Below are 15,086 nucleotides of genomic sequence, written 5' to 3'. Positions count from 1 at the left end.
AAGCAATAATTGACAAAGTTTAAGGTAAAAATCAAATCTAAGAAGACTTGCAGCACCCAGTACACTGACCCAGGTGAGTAAAGATTAACAGTTGTAAGAGAAGCTCTGTTCCATCCCTGAAAAAGCTTCTGTACTGCTCTAGGGAGGTTGCACATCCCATCCAGTCACCATGTGGAGTTATATGAGATTAAAGTGTGCTCAGTCAAGCTGGAGTCTTCTAACCATCCCACTGTCCCACTGTCCTGGACTCTGCTTAGCATGTAAGAAATCAAACTCTCTTTGAATTCTTGGAAACTGGCAAAAAACAAGCTGATTTTTCACAGATGGTAAACACATCTGTCTACTACCATGACAAATATTCTAAATCATTGATTGAAAGCACTCAAATTTCTCAACAAACAGGTACAGAGACTCAAAGAAGAAACAACAGTATTTTTCCTTAACTTTATTCTCAGAATGGCCAAACCATTAAAAAATAATTTTCTGAGTCATACATTCAGCATGACAAATGTGTGCCCAAACACTTTAAACTTAGCAAAGTCATATATCTCTGGAAACATGGTCTTGCAGCATAAATGCATTTATTTTGATAAAACTGTTTACACTGCAGCATATAAAAGGGCTGAGATATTAATTGGATTTGGGATTATCTACAAACTTTTAAGCAGCACTGAAAAGAAATAATTATTTATGTATATTTATTATATAATACCTAATCTCTTCTTATTTTACTTAGGGAAAACAGCATATTTTATATGTGTGGTTTAAGGACTGACTTATCTTCTGTATGGGTAGGTACCGAACATCACAGACCCCCCATCCTGTGTCCTGCAGGTGTCCCTCACCTCTGCCAGTCTGTAACCAGGGAAAGAAAGAGATACGACTGCAGTATTTCTCCTCAGAATGGTGACAAGTAGATGGTGTCTAGTTCTTTCTAAAGAGAATGTCTGCTGATGGGCTGCAATGAAGCAGCACAAGAGAGGAGCTGCTCAAAGAAAAGGAAGGGATATGTGAAAGGAGAATGTGGGGTAGCAGTGAATAACCATCATTTCCCTGATAACTTTATTTTTCTTAAGTCAATACATCAAAATTTCAATTCAGAACAAACCTCTTATTATATATTAAAAATTCAACACGTAGTACTAATTTTGGAACATATGTATTTGTAGACAAATGTAACTTCTTCCCATTCTTTGAAGAGAGATTGGTTTTCAATTATTTTGCTGTTTTATAATTCTGTATGGATTTTTCTCACTCATACATTAGTAGGTTTTGAACTTGCAAAAAATTGCTTACAGTAGAAAGGAAGTCAAACTCCTGTAATTGCTAGATGGCACCATTCTGCCCTTTTGAGGTTAAAGCAAGACAATATGTGATTTTTTTCCTTACCCTCTTTCAACACATGAGCCAGGAGCAGACAGTCAGTTGAAACAGTGATGATTACAAATGACAACTTGTAGCATGTGTTATCACAGCCACTGTATACAGTAATTCCGCTAACAATGCATTTTGTTAACAACCATATGGATTCAGGGAAAATTGTTTTTTCTGGAGGAAATCAGCTGCAGACACATTATTACAGTATGCCTTTCCCAGGATCTTTATCGGACAAGCAGACTAAAAGCAATGGTAGTTTAAAAGCTCTTTGGCAGACATTGGATGAAAACCTGGCCCATTTAAAGTTAGTGACTAAACGTGCATAGATGTTAGCAAGGCTGAGGTTCTCACAATTATTTATATAACTATTGGACTGACAAATAGTTTGGATTCAATTCAGCCTGCTTACAATCTAAGATAAACCTTTTCTCTCAATGGCTTTCTCAGTTATTTTAATCAAATAAATTACATCACAGATTCGTGGTCATACAGGCATGTGGCAGGTTCCTGAAGGTGTCAGATGTGAACCTTGTTGAGATAACTGTAAATTTTAAATTGATATCTTGAAGGACACAGTTTCCCTGGATGACACTTCAAATGTATTAACTGAGGGTCATTAAGCAACAGCTGCACTTGATGGGTTTGTAGGAAGCAAGTAATTAGATGGAATTACCCTGTTTAAAGTATGCCTGGACAAAAGCTTTTGACATGCCTGGGCAAAGGTATGGTGCAACCACATAAAATGAAACTTAAAGGATTGCATTTGGGTAAAATTAACATTCCCCAACACAAAACCAAAGTATGAGGAAATAATGAGAAGCCATGGAACAACCCTTCCTGGGTCTTAGTGGCAACTTTCTCCTGAGAGTAACAAACAGCAAAGCAAGGACCCTCCCTTGGCCTTCAGCAGCTACGGCAGCATGGCACAAATTAGCCGTCCTACAATCCACTCTGACACCTTAATGACAACTTCAGTAAAATTACCATCCAGCCCAAATAGTCAGGGTTCACAGGTTAGATGTGCTGGTGTCACTAAGACAATTATAAGAATAAACATGATCAGTCTCCATAAATAACAAAGGCTGGGTAGGGAACAGCTTTTGAAAACCAGAAAATAGAAACAAAGTGAAGGAAAAAAAAAAAAAAAAAAGAGGGAAATTACTTATGTTATTGTGAAAGCTGAGGGCATAGCTCAGAAGGAAAGATATGCATTTACAGCTTGAAGACTTAAAAAATATGTTTCCAATTAGGGAATCATTTTAAAAGCATTGGGTCAGATTCTTCAGGTTCACTCATGGAAGTCTCTTCAGAGCAGTTTGATCCTCCATTTTTCATTATTGTCATGTTTTGCAGTTAGTTGAGAGCTATTCAACTGAGCAATCAAAGGTTCTTTTCCCAGCATGGTGAGTACCTCTCAACCCTGTAGAAGCAATGCCAAAGGCAAAAAGCAGAAAAATCTTCAAAAGCTCTACTTCTTCACTTCCAGTTGCTATTTTTAGTAAATATTTCCCTGACTTCACCAGATCATCTGATATCAGCTCAAATGGAGACTTCAAAAAACATAGTCATAGCTGTCCCATCATGCCTCAGCTTGTGAAATAAATGAAAATCACTTTCAGTGACTGACTGAAGAAAACTTCTCTATTATTCCAATGTCCAGGAGAATATTTACCTGTATACTTAAGACTGCAGCCTCATTTCAGTGGGATGTCCATTCATCTGAACAGAATGCCAGGAAGTGAAAAATCCAACCTGTTGCTTTGGACAATCACACTAGCTGCAAATATTTTTATACAAAAAATACTGCAACAAAATGTTGCTAATATAACATTCTCAGCAATTGCAGTTATATAATTACTAGCAGAAAGTTCACCTCTTTCATTCTAAGCCCCTCAGCCTGCAGACTGGGGAGTGCATTTGCGCTGTCAGGATAATGGGAACAACCAGGGAGCCCTGAGAGCCCCTTTGCTGGCTCCATCTCTTTCACTTTCTCTGACTGCACACAGAGTTGTGAAGCTGAGAAGAAGAATCCTGACTCCCTGTAACTCCAGATATTCCTGCTGGTCAGACACTTCTCTTGGAGTCTTTCTAATATAGTTTATCTGGGAAAACAGTATATTTCATTGTCATCACCAAGACAGAAAGAACATAGAACATCCTGGGGACAATTGTTTATACCTTCCAAATCATAAGCAGTTTTCATTGCAAATATTTTTAAAAACCTCTGAAAATAGTGTCATGGAAACCCCATGAATCCAGTTCTCCATCATGCAACACTTCTCAGTCACCTGTGAAGCTGTGGTACTCTTGACACCGGCTGTTACATCTTCTCCCTCAAATCGAGGACAATAAATAGAAATCTAAAGCCAGAAATGCCAGAATTGGAGTCTCTTATGCTGACCAGGGCAGACTCACACCATGGAAATCAGGGCATGAATAGCAGCCTTACCAAATCTCAATGATAGCACTTCACATCCCTTTGCAAAAGTGTTAATGACTCTGCAAGGTTGCAAGAGGAGAGGATAATCAGGTCTAAAATTGGAAAGTCTCTTCCTCACATTCATTTTTTTTCCCTGATTCCCAGAGGAAGGCTACTCTCATTTCCCTGAAATGCAAAAATGCATTTCTTATTTTTAACCTACCCATTGTCATCTAGGTCATTATATAGTGATGATTATTCAAAAATTTCCTCTTACTTTAGTAACTTGACATGAATTCAGCTCACTGTGCTGCTCACAAACTCAGAGTAGCACACAGGACATTTTCAAACAACCTTCAATTGTATGATTCATTTCCCTACGGCTGTTTTACGTGAGTACTAATATACTCAGAACTTCCCTGCCAACAGGATTGGCCTCTTGACTTACTCGTTTGGTAAGGGTATCTTCCCTTAGGCATTCACCTCATTATATCCAATTAGCAGCTACCATTTTACCATCAGAGTTCACCATCTAACTGTGCCTTGCCAAGTGATATGCTCTCTCTCCCCGACACAGATATCACCAGCCATTTCTGGCACAGCATCACAAGTTTGGTCCTTGTATCATGATCATATGTACAGCCTTATTACATGTACAGCAAAACAGAGAAATACTTAACAAGCATTGTCATGCAAACACCAGAGACACCCATACAATCCCCATGCGCCCCTGGTTTCCACAGTGCTTGTGTCCAAAACCAGTTTCGTTCTGAAGCTAAATCTTTAAATTACTGTAATAGACCTCTTGATGATAGAAAGACCAACATATGACAATTAAAGAAAGTACAAATTGAGCCAAAACTTCCCATACACTGTGCAAATTGACAAGAACATACACAAGACTGCAGTGTTCCAGTCCTCAGGGAACAAAGAGAGAAACCCCAGTCCAGAGGGATCCTCTTTGAATTAGGGGCTTAGCAATTAGCCTGCTCTTTGCTAATATGTCCTGAGACCGAAAGAGCTATACTGCTGTTGGACACGTTCTAGTTGAAAAATGAACAGCTCGAAGCAATGCTCCATATGTGCATTGACAGACCTGGGAGATGACTTTACAGGTCAGCTGTATTCCTTTGAACAGGTGGATACCTGCAAGAGCAAGATGATACCATCACACAGCATCTGCTACGTGTCACTGTTTAACGCTGACCATAATTTGCCAGAAATGATTAGCACTGTAGAATGAGTTATTTTACCTCGACTTATCCCAAGGATAAAGAAACCACACTTATGTAAAGGTACCTAAGTCAGGTCCAAATGAGTTAGTTTAAGCTGCAGAACAAAGGTAGACACGTTAGCACAGTGCGACACTTCTCGACAGAGCTAATTAATCTGTATAGAGTGTGGCGGTAATGCAGCTATATTGTTTCTGGCAGCAGTCCAGGGTGGGCCTTCCCACAGCTCTGTTGCTCTTTCCTTCAGGAACGTCAGCCATGCATCACCAGCCACTTCCCAAGCACGTCAAGAATTAGTTAAATCAAAGGCAAACTCTACTGCCAACTGGGAAATGCAATTGTGTTTTTTTATATTCGAAAAACAGAAACACACCACTCAAGCATGCTTCCCATGTAACAGTCCCTCTGACAAAGCTCCTCTTCAGGATCACAGGCCGACTGTTGCAGGACAAAAAGATGAGTGAAGAGCAGTGGCTGGCAGAAAGAGGTACCAGACTGGAGATTGAATGTCATTCATGTCAGGGAAGAAAGAGGATTCTTCATAACGTATGCCTTCTCCTGAACTCTGAGACATCCATCTGACATCACTGGTGGGATTTCAGTGGATTTCCATTGAACTACCTCATTTTATATCAGTCAAATTTTCTCTGCCTGGGAAAAAAAAAAAAATACACATTTTATCAGTAAAATATCTGATCTGTTTCAGAAGCAGCTGCTTGATAAGTTCAGTGAGAGCTGATTTCATCAGTGTATTTGCTAGATAAGATAACAGTTCTCAAGTAAGAGGATTTTGTTTGTGGTATTCTTTCTCTGTTATGCCTGTTATTGTCCTTAAATTTTTAAAAGACTATGGTGAATTCTGTGTTCATCAGATGAACTAACTTTGACTGGATTCCTGCAAGAAGTGCCTGTTCACCAGGCTAATTATTAATCTTCAATCTATTAATGAATTACCCTAGAATAAAACTAAAAAAAAAAAAAGCATGACTTCACATTGGGGTATGTGCACCATTTCTTACACACATATATACATGTTTGGTTGGTCGGTTGGCTTTTTGGTTTTTTTTTGGGGGGGGGCTTTTGTTTGGCTTGGGGTTTGGTTTGGTTTGTTTTAACAAAAGTATTAAGGTATTAAAATATTCTACAAAAGCATTAACAGGTTTGTTTTACACCCATCCTTTGAGCAATAAAGCCAAGGGCAGACCTTGTTGTGCCAGCGGTAGTACCACCTCAGTTCTGAAAACACAGGAAATTTCCCACCAGTTGTCACAGTGCTGGATGGAGACTTTGGAAATAACGGCTAGAAGTTCAAACACCTGAAGGCTCTTGTGAGACGTGCTGCCAACCTCCTGTGTCCCCTCTCTTTTATGAGGTGGCTTGTTCATTTGCAGCCAATTCACTGTGAGTCTTGATGCAACATTTGCAAGGTGTGCAGAGGTGCGCTGATAAAAAGTCATCCATCAATTCTATCATCATCATTATTTGCATTTATCTTACTACTGAGCAGTGTAATAGACTTTCCTGTCACACACCAAAGGCAACCTATGAATCACTGCCACGTAACACAGCACGCATGAACTAGCTGTGGAAAAATTTGACTTGAATGTAATTCCTTTTTCGTGAGAAGTATTTGAACAGAATTCACCTTTCAGTTGCGAATGGATATTGGTTTCACAGAAAGTCTTGATGAAATAGGTCCTTCAAGGCCTGGTTGCTTGCATAAGCCAATAGTATTCACAAGCATAAAAGACTTTTTAAAACTTGTCCCAGACATTTTGTCAAGACTTCGACACAGCAAGAATACCACGTACAAGGTCATTACAAAAAACTTAACAGTAGGTGGCTTCATGGTTCTCAGGGGCTGCAAAAAATCTTTCATGAAAGAAAAAGTAATGACAATGTTCTGCCTCTCCTGCAGGATCCAGTGTGCTCACAGATACTTGAAACAGGCCTCTACTAAAGTCAAACGATGCATATTCAGTAGATTAAATGCAATCATGTCCACACATATCAACTGAAGCTGATCTTTAACTGAACATTTGGCATCTAGACCACGGACCACTTAATACAAGCTATTTTCTGTAAACAGGTGATTGATATACACTAAGAAGGGGTAACATGATTTTGCTTAGTCATTTCCACAGCTAAATTGATCTGTAAAGCCTTTGTGCTGTAGAAGGATTTTGTGTTCAGACAGAAAAAGCATGCCAGTAGTACCGAACACTTGTTTGTAGGAAAGCTGCCTTTCACACATATCTTGTCTCTTAATAGTCACCATTCCTGAAAAGAATTACAATTTTTTTTTTCAATTTACTTGAAAAACGCCAGGTATTTAATGCACTCCAACAGCACAACTCATAATCACAACAACAGTATGCTTTTTGAGCCCTATCTTTAAGTCTAGCTGTAACTGGGTCTAGAGCTACACAACTTAATAACAAAGTCAATGCATCCTTTCAACTAAGTTGCTTCAAAAAACAGTCCTGGAGCAGGATTACCTACACATGGAAGGCCTGAGCTGGCAACTACACAAATATCAATAATCAGTGGAAAATTCTGTGCAGAGCACCTATTACTATGTGTCAATTTTTTCCCCTTTTGAGCCTCTGCAGCACCTCAGAAGAGGACTGCACTGGGTCTCTCATGCTGACTGGACATTCAAAAGCTTTAATGAGGTGTAAGATGTGGAAAAGATACTTATGCCACACATACTCTTCTTTTGGGAGGCTTGACAGAAAATTTTCTAGGCATGGCATTCAGAGAGCAGTTTCTATTGGCATTGAAAATTCAGAAAATTGATTAATGCTCTGTTCCTTCTTCACAGTGAGGCTTCTCAAGCTGACTGACTCCCTTGCTTCTTTTCAATGCAACAAAGTACATTACACCTGACTGTGACAATGACAGTGACATTGGCAGTGCAGCTTTCTCTCATATAAATATAATTTTATGACAGCAGAGGAATGAATACAAGTCAAGGAGTTCATGAAGAGCAAAGTCACAGATATTCTGTAATAATACTGCTATCACTGTCAATAAAAATAGCCTTAACCATATCTTGAGCAAACAGAAGGATTTATTGCTTTCATTAGTTAACGTCTGATGATATTCCTGTGTCATATTTTCTTAGAAAATTAGTTGTTCGCCTGACCACTTTTCAGTTATGAGTCTCGATTTCAAAATGTCCTACAATTATTTTTAGAAGGACTGACCCTTCACAAACATGGGAAAAAGAAAAGGCAGCTCTGGAAGAGAAGACAAACTCTTCACTTAGTGGCAATTTTGATGCATTTTCCTCTTGACAATAAGCCATTGAAGAGAAACAGAGCAGATACTCACATAGCCACTGGAGCACTGATGATAAAAGCACAGGTCATGCATGCCATCTTTTCTATGTACATTTTCCTGAAGCAAAGGTTGAGAGCAAAAAAGATGATGATGGCATGTGCACCTAATTTAACATTGTGCCTGAGGAAAAAAGTAGTATAGCCTAGAAGCTACATTTCAATACTTAGATTCCTTGGATAATCCAGCATTGATGACAGACATTGGAAATTAATTCCACTGAGAAAACTAGTATTCTGAATATTTTTCTAAGAACAGGTTTGTTTCAATTACATGTTTGATAGGAAGAAATCAAAAAATTAATCTCAGTTTTCTCAAAGAACTCCAGATATGGGAAATGATTTTATTTTGACAATGTTAAAAACTTTTCATGCTGATTCCATTTTCAATTTTTATTAGGTTATGTTGCATTTCATTGAAAATCATAGATAATCAAAGGGAAAGGTTGAACCAAACTATTTTAACCATATTAAAATTATAAATTATACTTTCTTTGAAACGGAAGCGGGTAATGAACTAAAATGAAATCCTTCAGTGGTCCCAAATCACAGTAATCAGATTTTTATTTTATTTTCATTTCTATTTTCATTGAAAGATACTAAACTACCAGATCCTCTACCTCCCACAAACACAGATCCAGTTTCTAACCTGCTTTGCTATACTCATTGCTTGTAAAGATTATTTTATTACCTCCCTATGAGCTAAATTGTTCCTGTTTGGCACAGACTACTGGAAAAATCAATGCAGACCCATACTACTGTGGAAGGAGTAACAGGAAACACTGGGGTTTCTCAGAACTCCCTGACTGTCCTGGGAGATGTGTCAAACAATCTAAGCCATCCTTTTAGTGAGCTACAGTATATTCACCATTATTAATCTCACTGTGCTGGTAACAATAAAGCTCAATAGCTACTTTAATGGTTGATTATTTTTAGAAGTTGCAATGAAGGAAGAAATGGGAATGAGCACTATAATATCCTACATGAAAAACAGAGGAAGGCACAAGACTTACTGAAAGGAAGACTCTGGAAGATCAGCAAGTTCTCAGTAATAAGCTCACTCCACAAAATATAAGATGAAGTAGTAGCGCATATGTAAATATTTGTTTTAAAAGAGAGAAAATAATTTGATACAAATGTAGTCTGTGTGTTATCTTGTGCAGTATATGAGCCCAAATGATGGCACACAGTGCGAGCTGCCTTTGTGAGAGAACAGAGAACAGACCAGACACACAAAAATAGAGAAATAGAGGGATGAAAAAAAATGCTCATGCCTCATGTAACTGGAGTACAGAAACTCTCTGCAAGTGTCACACATCTCAGGTATACAGAACTATAGTGTCTCATGAAACATCACTACTAAATAAACAGTATTCAACTTTACAATAGGAATTGGTGTGCAATCGACAGTTTACGTTTTCCTTCTCACTCACTGCTCAAAAACTTTGCTCATCACATTCATTTAACATTGCTGTCAGGGGTTAGTTTTCACTGTTTCATAAGTGCCTGAAACTGCGTCGTTTATAAAGCAAACAGATTGTTCTTTGTTCATGTGATGCTTATTCATTCAGTCATCAAGTGAGATACTGCAAAATAAATAATGATAGTTTGGTTTTGAATGCTATATTGCACAAACCACATAAGGTCCCTCTTGGGAGAAGGATGACGGTACACTGGTTTCTCTGTGATTAGTCATTCTGTACTATTGCACCTTTTTCATAAGGAGGATGGCATAATACATATGGCTGCATAAAAACATGCATACTTCTCAATTCAAAAAATGAATTTAGCCTCCCTACATTCATGACCTAACTTAGCCTTTTGTCAGCATGTTCATCAGTTCCATAGAAGACAAATTAAATAAACAACTGATAAAATATGTACTAAAAAAGGTCTTAAAGCTAATAAGTGTATCTCACTAATACAGTGTAATTTGTAACACTCAGTAGTAGAGAGCACTGAGAGAGACTTCTGGACCAAGTGACTGCCAGCCAACCCTGATTACCTGGCAAACTGTTGCAGCTAAACCAGTTTACATGGTCCTAGAATGAACCTGAGGAAATAAAGTTCAAAAGATGGTTTAGGAGGAAATAGGCAGGTTTTAATGGCAGAGACCACTATGAATGTGGTCTAATGAATAGAAATGGTGGTTGTGTGACAGCTGTTTCTGTCCTACAGGCATGGAAGTGCAATTTCCATGAGATAGGTATTCATAGTCCATCTTAGTCCAGTATTGACCTAAAGCCTACAGGAAATGGGTCAGGTTATTCATTGCCTTCCATTTACTCCTCTGCAAAGAGTATAAATTGTTGTCAGTGTGGGTAATGATTCAAAAAAAGGCAAGGCTGAGCACACAGCTCACCCCTAACCCCTGAGATGAGGGAAACTGAAGAGGCTACCCAGGGAAGTTTTCTTCCCATTCTCCATGGCCTTGTGATCTATAAAAGATGGTACTTTGCAGAGCTCACTGTGTGTTTCGCCAATGATGTATATTTAACTTCGAGAAGCAAAACCCTCAGGTTTAAAGTCAAAGGGAGGAAAAGCAATAGAACTCTGTTTGGCAACTCTTCATGTTTTGTCCCCCCCAAAAATATGGTTAAAATATAAAAATTATCATAACTTTCCTTTTTGTATTCTTAATTTGCTCAAAGTTGTGCACTTAATTTTTTTCTGTAGTAAAGATCTGAAATTTTATATATATACTATTTCATACAAAAAGCCAGCTCAATTAAAGAATGAAATCCTGCAGTTACTCATATATTTAAAAATTATCCACAAGTAATCACAGTGAAATGCCAACATTTTCTGCATACACTGGATACACATGCAAATCTCAGTTTGTTATCCCTGTAATGGTATATTTTATTCTTTGAGTGCATAGTTATAATGCAAGAAGACAAAGCAAGATATTGTGGCAATTCCATTAAAATTAACATGGAAAATTGTGACAGGCTACACTGAACAAGCCAAATTCATCCATAGTCTGAAAATGTCAGTGGAATTAAATCAGAAATTAATTTGGGCATGGACAACCATATACAGATACACCACCAGATTATTTCATTGAGCAATTTTTTTTCATTATGCAAGAAACAGATTGAAATCTAGTGAAACTGTATAGGCTAATCTGACTCAATGCAAGCTGGAAGTTCACTGTATAATCAACACTCCTTAGCAAGGTTGCATTATCTTTGCTTAAGGTGTACAGGAAATGATAAATGCCCGTGAATCCCGATGTACATGGTATTTGTAACTTTACATGAAAGGCAAGTCAAGCAAATCTCTTCCTGGGACATGTTTGAACTACCAGTGAAAAGCTTAAAGTAATTGCAGATTGGTGAGGCCACAGAGGGCTTAATTCACCCATGTACCCTGAAGCAGCCACCTTATTTGTTAGATACTTGATTGTTGCATAATGTTGGCAGCAGGGTGGGGGGGCGGGGAGGGGGTGGGAATAACAAGGTGAAGAAATAGAACAGGAATGAACAAGTTATGCTGTGATAGCTGAGTAACAGCAGGTGTTTTATCACAGAGCACCTGAAAAGAATAAATGTTACTTTTTAGGTATACTTATTATTTTACTTCATATATATATATGTTAGAAGTTCTGTATGAAAGATTTAAAATAAAACAAAACAATGTCTAATAACTTCAAAATTAGACAAGGAACATGATTAAACCTATGATTCAGTGATCTGAGGACTACAATTTAAATATGCTTATGGCACCATATTCCATAAAGTCGCAGGTCTGCACAATGGTTTTCAGCACTCATGAACTATTCCCATCATGTTGCTAGCACACACTAATACTGGCCATGAAGGTCATAACCATATGACCACAACCAACAGACTTCTTTATTTTTCTACAGAACTCAAAGTGGAAAGACAGAAGTGAATTTCTGTGCAATGTATTTATCTATTAGGCCATTCAGTTAAAACCTCCTATTTCTTTCTCCCACCTTTTTTTTTTTTTTCGTAGTAAATGCAAGAACACAAACTACTATCTAAAAGCAAAGCTCTCAGCCTTAAGAAGGAATAACAACAAATAAATGAAAATCAGGTAGAAAGCTGGTGAATATGTACTGATTTCCTAGTGGTGGGTTTCCTTATGAAGTAGATTTTTTTCTTTTCTTATAACAAAGTTTAGGCATCAATCATTACTTTCTCTCATTTTCATAATTTCACAGAATCACAGAACATCAGGGATTAGAAGGGACCTCAAAAGATCATCCAGTCCAATCCCCATGGCAGAGCAGGAACGCCTAGATGAGGTTACACAGGAATGTGTATTTTTGCCCAGTTCTGGCATCCTCACTCAGTGTTAACTGCACTAGAACATCCTTCATTGCTAGGGAGCTACTTGCACTGGGGGCTTCACAGATCAGAGTTTCCTAGTAGAAAAAATTTATTTATTTACACTAATCCAATGTGGTGCTCATGACCAGATTCTCCCCTGGCATGAATTAGGATAGTATCACAAAGTTACAACATTTTAAACTGTTGCTTTAAACATATAAACACAGGTGATCTGTTGATTTGCCACAGATGTTCCAGCTGTTCTTCTGTTTCCTGCTCAGCCACTCAAAGATGCTGAAATGGGGAAACCAGCAACCACACAGGAACAATCAACTGCAAGTGACCTCATAATCCAAGTCCATTCCTTCAGTTCCCAAATACCCACATTGTATAATCTTTCTCATAACCTTGTGACTTCAAAAATAATTAGATATTTTTTGGCCCCTATTATTCCAGACTTCTCTTTCTCTGTTGGTGGTCATGGGGGGAAGCAGGAGAGACTACCCTCTTCCCTGGGACACTTCTCACCCCCTCTCCTTTTCCTCCGTGGGGCTGTACCAACGTCAGCCCTGGGGCAGAGCTCCTTTGATCACTTTGCCCTAATTGCACTAGAGCTGCCCAGGGAGCAGCAGGCATCTTGCAGTGATTCTGGCTGGAGTGATCCACCTTGGTTACAGACAGGGCAATGCAGGCGTTTTGCAGCCTGATCTCAGATGCCTGTGAGACACAGGCAGTGCAGCATTGGGGGTGTAACATCAGAGGAAAAGCAGTAGTTCTGCACACATGAGCCATCTCCCAACAGCCATGGGACCATGTCTTGAGATGGATGAGCCCCCAGTTGTGGATGAAATTCTAGTTATTAGAAGTACAGTAACCTCCACAGATCTTTGTGATGGAACTGCTGATTTCAACAGTGTCATGCAAGTACAAAGGGGATTGAATGCGCTGTCCAGAAGGCCAGAAAAAAAATAGAAGAAAATCTGTGCATAAATGTAGCCACTGCTAGAGTATATTCAGCTGTGAAGTAAATCTTTTTCACAGAGAAGAGATGGAAGATGAAAAGGAGTTCACAAATACTAGCCAATTAACTGGATGAAATAGGGAAACGAGAATGTGACTGAGTAGACCCTGCAGAAAATGTCCCCAGAAACACTAATGGAGATGGACGTTCCAGCAATCATGGCTATGGTATCTATGATAAGTTTTCCAGCTCTCATGTGGCAAACACAGAAACAGCAGGAATTGATACTGGTTAGCTTTGCTTTGGCTGTGTTGGTGTGTTGGTGTATTATCATACATGCATACTCATAAAAGATGCAAGATTATCTGGAAAAATAAAAGAGGGAGGAAAAGCAAATAATAAAGGGGGGAGAAGAAGATAATTGAAAAGAGATTAAAAAAGGAGAAGAGAGGAGGGGAGGGGAAGGGAAGGAAGTGGAGAAGAAGGGGAGGGGAGTGGAGAGGAAAGGAAAAGGGAATAAGAACATTAAGTGGGAAGTGGACCCAATTGAAACGTATCTCCACCTCCTGACCAGAGAAACCCTGTTTCTCTCAGGATGGATCTACCTCCAGTTCGGTAGCATCTCTTTTTAAGAGAGATGACAATCAAAAGATCACTAGTAATGTCATATTTGCATATACAATGTGTGCATGCATGTGCACATGCATGTATGGAAGTAACTTTCCGTCCTTATAAAAATCTGGTTTTGAGAGCTTCAGGAAACAAAGGCGAATGATTTTCCTGGGCCTGTATTTCCTGTGGTAAATTTTGTTTGAACATGCTATACACCATGAAATGTCCCCTTCACTCTCCCATAACATGTCAGTTCTTTCAAGTTCACCCGAATGCCCAAGAAAAATCTCAGCTTTCTGGCATGTCAAGGCAGAAAGCCCATACGAGCATTGTTATCTGGCTGGGATTGTCCCTCCTTAAAGTAGGGTCATGAGCAGAATTTTCAGCAGAGCTTCTGGGAGCTGATGCCAAGAGTGTGTTTTCCCGAGACACCCCATATCTGCCATACATACAGCTGCTTTGCAGCAGAGTGGTTCTTTCCTTCCACATGTGAAGACATCTGAACTGTACCTTTAAAGCCCTTGCATTAAAACAAGGTCTCCTACTCAGAGTCGCTAACAGGTCAGATCATAATATGATCAGTCAAACAAATGATTTTTAAAAGCTTTGTTGTATAACATGACCTACAAAGTGCATTAGTTGAGTTAATATATTGTTGATTTGTTTTTCCATTAACAATGAGTGGTTTCTCTCTAAGTGACCTACAGTACTGCTTTCTGGGAATCAAGCAATATTAACAAAGAAAAGGGAGTCTAAATGAAGTGGTTTTGTCTTTTGAGAGAACTTGTACACAAAACCAGGGCACTCAGGTTTCTCTGGTTTCATATCCTTTAGTGACATGCCTTT

At 38.7% G+C, this 15,086-nt stretch overlaps 1 long non-coding RNA gene across 1 annotated transcript in view; it reads right to left on the bottom strand.

Moving 5' to 3' along the window:
• Positions 1 to 430: 430 nt before the first annotated feature.
• LOC110357979 (uncharacterized) overlaps positions 431 to 15,086 on the bottom strand; it is a 36,756-nt gene continuing 22,100 nt past the window's right edge. The window contains exon 2 of the long non-coding RNA XR_010472121.1: positions 431 to 5,679. This is a non-coding gene — a long non-coding RNA (uncharacterized LOC110357979). The remainder of the gene's footprint in view (positions 5,680 to 15,086) is intronic.

Source organism: Columba livia, chromosome 4 (assembly GCF_036013475.1).
Source record: "Columba livia isolate bColLiv1 breed racing homer chromosome 4, bColLiv1.pat.W.v2, whole genome shotgun sequence".
Taxonomy (NCBI): Eukaryota; Metazoa; Chordata; class Aves; order Columbiformes; family Columbidae; genus Columba; species Columba livia.
The sequence above is the reverse complement of the archived record's forward strand: the minus strand, read 5'-3'. Positions and strand labels throughout refer to the sequence as shown.